This window comes from Mustela nigripes, chromosome X (genome assembly GCF_022355385.1).
Source record: "Mustela nigripes isolate SB6536 chromosome X, MUSNIG.SB6536, whole genome shotgun sequence".
Classification (NCBI taxonomy): domain Eukaryota; kingdom Metazoa; phylum Chordata; class Mammalia; order Carnivora; family Mustelidae; genus Mustela; species Mustela nigripes.
Window position 1 is genome coordinate 38742039 of NC_081575.1, and position 8122 is coordinate 38750160.

Consider the following 8122-nt stretch of genomic DNA (forward strand, 5'->3'; position numbering starts at 1 on the left):
GTAAAGTAAAACAATCAAGGTAGTAGTTGAGATATGTAACTAGAGGCACCAATGATGATTGATTACGTTTTGCTGCATAGAGGATAGAGCTCTTTGCAACTACTTTGTCTTCAATGCCATAACTGAGATCAGAAATTTGTTCGAATTATACCCACTACTAAAAAGAAAACACATGCAAATTCAAAGAAATCTGAAAAAGAAAAATTTAGCATAGATGCAGAAGATTTAGAACTCCAGTTTAAGGTCTACTTAAAATGGTATTCTTTTTTATTATTTAAATTCAATAAGCCAACCCATAGTGCATCATTAGTTTTTGGTGTAGTGTTCAATGATTCATTAGTTGTGTATAACACCCAGTGCTCATCACATCACATAAAATGATATCCTTATTAAAAATTAAAGATGATTATTAAATCTGAATAAGGCTTTTTCTCTAAAATTCTTAATATTTTGTAAATTCCATAATTATTGAACATGAAACTATTGGCTTTCAGGAATAGTAGAAGCCTCAGTTAACACTGTATATACAAAGAGGCTGGCAGGAAAAAGTATAAAGTTTATTTCATCTTTCCCATTGCATAAGGTATCTAATGATAGTATCTGTTTCAGATTTAGAAATCCTAACTTTGATATTCGGATCATTCACAACATTAAATTATCCTTCTTAAATTTACTTCTTTTATGTCTAACATAGCATTTAAATGAGTCCAGTAGATTCTATTTCTGTTTAATATTACAGCTAGCCACTCATGTCAAAAAATTATTGGGTTACATATATAGAGAACAACTCTTTATTTGTAGCATAAATTGGCAGAAATATTAGAAATAGTACATAAATAGTTTTCCATAGTGTAAGGGCACAATAAAAGCTTTTGTTAAGATTTAGGGAACTCAGTATAAATACAGAAGCAGGAAAATGTCATAAATTAATAAATCGTGAAGATTAACTAAGGATAAGTTTTTCCATTTCAAGTTATGGTCTTGTTTGACAAGCTCATGACAAATTAATTCTTTGCTTCAGAAATTCAGGGCTTTTAAATTATTATATCATTAAAGAATACTATACCATCAAGATAACTGTAAAATACAAGCTATTCTGTATTTTTTACAGTATCACTGACAAAAAATAAAAAAAATGTTCTCCCCTAGTCAAAAAGACATGAGGATTTCTTTTCTTTCTTTTTTTTTGTTTTAGATTTAATCATTTATTTGAGAGAAAGTGAATGGTGGGGCAAAGGGAGAGGGAGAAGGAGAATCTCAAGCACACTCTCTGCTGAGCACAGAGCCCAATATGAGGCTCAATCTCATGATGCTGATATCATGACCTGAGCCAAAATCAAGTCAGACATATAACCAACTGAGCCACCCAGGCACTTCAAGACAGGGTGATTTCTAAAGATTTGACAGATATCATTCAGTAATCACAATACATCTTCACATTTTGAAAGACTGGATCCTTATAATCCACATAAATTGCCAAGATATTGTAATATGGCTTTTATTCAGATTGATCACAGCTATGAAGAAAGATAGCACTAAAGATTTTGATAACCTAACTTCTAGTATAGTGGTAAGAGAAGATGCATTTATTTAAAGGCTTTCTCTTAAAAAATGAAGCAATGAATAATTCCTAAAGATTTCAGTTATTTTTTCATAATCTGCTTTTCAAGTATAAAGGAATAAAGTTGATAGCCATGACTACAATGCTGTGATCACCAAGAAAGCATGGTACTGGCACAAAAACAGACATATAGACTGGTGGAACAGAGCAAAGAAACCAGATATAGACCTGCAACTCTATAGTCAACCAATCTTCAACAAAGCAGGAAAGAATATACAGTGGAAAGAAGACAGTCTCTTCAATAAATAGTGCTGGGAGAAGTGGACAGCTATGTGTAGAAGAATGAAACTTGACCATTCTCTTACATGACACACAAAGATAAATTCAGAATGGATAAAAGAGCTCAGTGTAAGACAGCAATCTATCAAAATCCTAGAGGAAAACATAGGCAGTAACGTCTTTGACATCAGCCACAGCAATTTCTTTCAAGACATGTCTCCAAAGGCAAAGGAAACAAAATCGAAAATGAACTTTTGGAACTTCATCAAGATCAAAAGCTTCTGCACAGCAAAGGAAACAGTCAACAAAACAAAGAGGCAACCCACGGAATGGGAGAAGGTATTCACAAATTAAAATACAAAGGGCTGATAGCCAAGATCTATAAAGAACTTCTCAAATTCAACACACACAAAACAGATAACCACATCAAAAAATGGGCAGAAGACATGAACAGACACTTCTCCAAAGAGGACATACAAATGGCTAGCATACACATGAAAAAAGGTTCATCATCATTAGCCATCAGAGAGATTTATATCAAAACACATTGAGATACCACCTTATACCAGTTAGAATGGCCAAAATTAACAAGACAGTAAACAGCAAGTGTTGGAGAGGAGGTAGAGAAAGGGGAACCCTCTTACACTGTTGGTGGGAATGCAAGCTGGCACAGCCATTTTGTAAAACAGTGTGGATATTCCTTCAGAAATTAAAAATAGAGCTACCCTATGACCCTGCAATTGCACTATTGGGTATTTACCCCAAAGATACAGATGTAGTGAAAAGAAGAACCATCTGCACCCTAATGTTCATAGTAGCAATGGTCATAGTCATCAAACTATGGAAAGAGCCAAGATGCTCTTCAACAGACTAATGGATAAAGAAGATATGGTCCATATATACAATGGAATATTATGCCTCCATCAGAAAGGATGAATACCCAACTTTTGTATCAACATGGATGGGACTGGAAGAGATTACGCTGAGCGAAGTAAGCCAGACGTCAGAGACAGTCAATTATCAATAAGCCAATAAGTCAGACTGCAGAGACAGTCAATTATCATATGGTTTCACTTACTTGTGGAGCATAAGGAATAACACGGAGGACATTGGGAGTTGGAGAGGAGAAGTGAGTTGGGGATAATCAGAAAGGGAGACAAAACATGAGAGACTGAGGACTCTGAGAAACAAACAGGGTTTTGGTGGGGAGGGAGGTGGGGGGTTGGATGAGCCTGGTGGTAGGTATTAAGGAGGGCACGTATAGCATGGAGCACTGGGTGTGGTACATAAACAATGAATCTTGGAACACTGAGAAAATATTAAATGAAAAAAATACAGTACAGTTCTAAATAACATATGGTTCAAAGAAGTTTCATGAGAAATTAAATGTATTTTGATTGATGAATGGATAAAGAAGTTGTGGTATATACATACAATGGAATAGCATGCAGCCATAAAAAGGAATGAAATCTTGCCATTTGCAATGATACAGATGGAACTTGAGTATATTATGCTAAGCAAAATAAGTCAGAGAAAAACAAATACCACATGATCTCACTATGTGGCATTTAAGAAACAAAACAGAAGAATATTGGGAGAAAAAACAGAGGCAAACCATAAAGTGGACTCTTAACTATAGAGAACAAACTGAGGGTTGCTAGAGGGGAGGTGGACAGGGGTGTGGTCTAAGTCGGTGACAGGTATTGGGAAAGGCACTTGTGATGAGCACTGGGTGTTATATGTAAGCAATGAGTCGCTAAATTATAGTCCTGAAACTAATATTATATGATATGTTAACTAACTTGATTTTATATAAAAACTGGAACTTAGAAAAAAATGTGAAACTAAATAAAAATTATAAAATCTGTGGAATGAAGCAAAAGCAGTAATTAGAGGGAAATTATAGCATTAAATATTAGAGAATAAGGACCTAAAATTGATAATTTAAGCTTCACTTCAGGAAATTATAAAAGTAGGGGTGCCTGGGTGGCTCAGTTGGTTAAGCATCTGCCTTTAGCTCAGGTCATGATCTCAGGGTCCTGGGATGGAGCCCTGCATTGGGCTCTCTGCTCAGCAGGGAGCCTGCTTCTCCCTCCTACTCTGTCTACCATTCTGCCTACTTGTATGCTCTCTCTCTCTCTGTGTCAAATATACAAAATTTTTGAAAAGGAAATGATGAAAGTAGAAGAAATTTTAAAATAAAAGAGCAAATTAAATACAAAATAAGCAGAATAAATAATAAAAAGTGGAGCAAAAATCAATAAATTTGAAAAAGAGAAATCAGTAGAGAAAATCAGCAAATCCATCCATTTTCTTTGAAAATGTCAATAAAATTGATGAATTTGTAAACTAAGAAAAAAGATAGCATACACAAATTTGCTCAAATTAGAAATGAAAGATTTCATTTCTTTTCTTTTTTTTTTTTTTTTTTAAAGATTTTATTTATTTATTTGACAGACAGAGATCACAAGTAGGCAGAGAGGCAGGCAGAGAGGAGGAAGCAGGCTCCCTGCTGAGCAGAGAACCCGATGCGGGACTCGATCCCAGGACCCTGAGATCATGACCTGAGCCGAAGGCAGCGGCTTAACCCACTGAGCCACCCAGGCGCCCGAAAGATTTCATTTCTGAAATCATTACTGATTCCACAGACATTAAAAAAAAATAAGGGAATATTAAGGAAAACCCCATGTTCACAAATTAGATAACTTAATTGAAATGAAACAATTCCTTGAAAGATTCAATTTATTGAAACTCACAAAAGAAGAAATAGACAATCTTAATTAGCCTGTATCTATTAAAAATTAAATCAATAATTAATAACATGCCAAAACAGAAAGCACCAGGCTCAGATGGTGAATTCCACCAAGGCAAATTTACCAAACATTTCAGGAGATTATACTAAATCTCTATAAGCTTTTCTAGAAAGTAGAAGTTGAGGTGATACTTCCTAACTCATTCTGAGGCCAGAATTATGCTAATACCAGAACCAAACAAATACATTACAAGAAAGCAACAGGCCAGTGTCTCTCATGAACATAGATGAAAAAATCCTTAAGAAAATGTGAGCAGATAGAATATAGCAATGAATATAAAGAATTATACATCATGACATCATGGGATTGATTCCAGGTATGTAGGGCTGATCTGACATTTATTATATTTACTGACTTTCAAATCAAAGAATATCTAAATAAATAGAAAGTCCACGTACAGAGGTAGGAAGAAACAATATTATCAAGATTTTGGTTCTCTCCAGCTTAATCTATAGACTCAATGTAATCCCAATGAAATCTCATCAGTTATTTTATGCATATTGAAAAATTAGTCCTAAAATTTATATGAAAATATAAAATTCACAGAATAGCCAACACAATATTGAAGGTGTACCAAGTTAGAGGACTAACACTATCTGGCTTCAAGACTTACTATAAAGCTGGGGTGCCTCGGTGGCTGTAGTCAGTAAATATAATCCATCACAACAACAGACTAAACAATAAAGATCTTATGGTCATATGAAAAGACACATAAAAAGCATTTAACAGGTTCTCTGCTCCTTCCCTTTGACAGATAGCCGCATGTTCTTGCAGTGCCAACCACATCCCAGAAACATCATGGTGAAGACCAAAGTAAACAGATCTGGCTGTACTGGGTGCCTGGCCATCAGGGTTGCTTTTAATTCTGGCAAAATGGATACTGTCCCCATCAATGACCCCTTCACTGATTTCAGCTACATGGTCTGCATGTTTCAGTATGATTCCATCCAAGCAAAATTCAATAGTACAGACAAGACTGAGAATGGGAAACTTGTCATCAATGAAAAGCTTTTCCCCATCTCCCAAGAGTGAGATCCTGCCAGCATCAGCACTCAGGTGATGTTGATGCTGAATATGTTGTGGAGTCCATTGGTGTCTTCACCTCCATTGGGAAAGCTGGGGCTCACTTGAAGGTGGGGCCAAGAGGGTCATCATCTCTGCTTCTTCTGCTGATGTCTTCATGTTTGTGATGGGTATGGACCATGAAAAGTATAACAATTCCCCAAGATTGTCAGCAATGACTCCTGCACAACCAACTCTGTGGCCCTTCTGGCTGCAGTCATCCATGACTTTTGCATCATAGAGGACCTCATGACCACAGTCCATCACTGCCTCATAAGTGTTGTGGATGGCCCCTCTGGAAAGCTGTGGTGTGATGAACAAGGGGATGACCACATTATCCCTATTTCTACTGGTGCTGCCAAGGCTGTGAGCAAAGTTATTCCTGAGCTGAACGGGAAGCTCACTGGCATGGCCTTACATGTTCCCACCCCCAGTGTATGTGCTACATGGAGAAAGCTGCCAAATACAATGACATAAAGAATACAGTGAAGTAGGCATTAGAGGATCCTATCAAGGGCATCTTGGGCGTCACTGAGGACCAAACTGTGTCCTGGGACATTAACAGTGACACCTACTCTTCCACCTCCAATGCTGGGGTTGGCATTGCTCTCAATGACCATTTAGTCTAGCTCATTTCTTGGTATAACAATGAATTTGGCTACAGCAACCAGGTGGTGGACCTCACTGTCCACATGGCCTCCATTGAATAAGAGCCCCCTACACTACCAGCCCCAATGAAAGCATAAGAGGAAGGCAGAATCCTTCAATTACTGGAGATTCCTTGGCCCAACTCATCCCTCAACACACTGCAAGTCTCCCAACCTCAATACAGTTTTTATCCCAGTCCCCCTGTAGAAGGGAAAAAGCTTGGGAAGTCCTACCTTGTCAGGTATGATCAATAAAGTAGACTGTACTCAGCCAAAAAAAAAAAAAAAGAAGAAAAGAAAAGAAAAAGAAAAAGAAAAAGGAAGAAAGAAAGAAAGAAAAATCATATGATAAAATCCAACACCATTCATGATGGAAACTCTTAGCAAAGTAGGAGTCAAGAGGAACTTCCTCAACTTGATAAAGGACATCTACACACACCCTATGGCTGACAAATTCCCTAAAGGTAAGAAAATAGGCACTTTTCCCCTAGAATCAGAAAAAAAGTAAGAATGTCCATCTCACCATTCAACATCATTCCTATTCAGTATCATACTGAAAGTCCTAGATAATGCAATATGGGAAGAAAATGTATACAGATTGGGAAGGAAAAAATACAAGTGTCTTTGGTCACACTTGATGAAACCCAAAGAATCAACCAGAAAACTCCTAAGAAGCAACTATAACAAGTTTACAGTATAAAAGGATAATTCACAAAAGTCAGTTGCCAGTTGAAAAATTGGAATTTGAAACTAAAAACAAATAATGGGGTGCCTGGCTGGCTCAGTCAGAAGAGCATGCAACTTCTGGTCTGAGGGTCATGAGTTAAAATCCCATGTTGCACATAGAACTTACTTAAAATCCCTGATATGAGGAAGTGGTGATGCAACATGGGGGCTTAAGTGGGTAGGAGAAGAATCAATGAAACAAGATGGGATTGGGAGGGAGACAAACCATAAGTGACTCTTAATCTCACAAAACAACCCGCGGGTTGCTGGGGGGGGGGGGTTGGGGAGAAGGGGGTGGGATTATGGACATTGGGGAGGGTATGTGCTTTGGTGAGTGCTGTGAAGTGTGTAAACCTGGTGATTCACAGACCTGTACCCCTGGGGATAAAAATATATGTTTATAAAAAATAAAAAATTAATAATAAAAAAAAGAAACAAAAATTAAGAAATTTCCCACCAAAAAAAAAGAACTTACTTAAAAGAAAACAGTATCATTGCTATATATGGTATTATGAACTTTAATATGTTAAGATGATCCCATGTTAAAAATTCTTACCAAAAACAAAGCAAAACATAAAAGGACACAATGAAGTTTTTGGAGATAATGGATATGTTTAATACATTGCTTGTGGTGATATATATAGGTATCATAAATATATTTATATGTCCAAACTCAACAAGACATATACATTTGATGTGTGCAATTTTTTTGTATAATCGAAACCTCGATAAAGCTGAAAAAGTATTTTAATCACAATACCATTATGTTAGCACCAAGACAATGAAATACTTGGTATAAATCTGACAAAATATGTACAAGATCTATATGAGGAAAGCTATAAAATGGAAAAAAATCAAAGAATATCTAAATAAATAGAAACTCCATGTACAGATTTAGGAAGAAACAATATTATCAAGATTTTGGTTCTCTCCAGGTTAATCTATAGACTCAATGTAATCCCAATGAAATCTCATCAGTTATTTTATGCATATTGAAAAGTTAGTCCTAAAATTTATATGAAAATATAAAATTC

General features: G+C 36.2%; 1 pseudogene; it reads left to right on the plus strand.

Moving 5' to 3' along the window:
• The first annotated feature begins 5415 nt into the window (after positions 1–5415).
• On the plus strand, positions 5416–6425 carry LOC132007036 (glyceraldehyde-3-phosphate dehydrogenase-like; annotated as a pseudogene).
• Positions 6426–8122: the final 1697 nt, after the last annotated feature.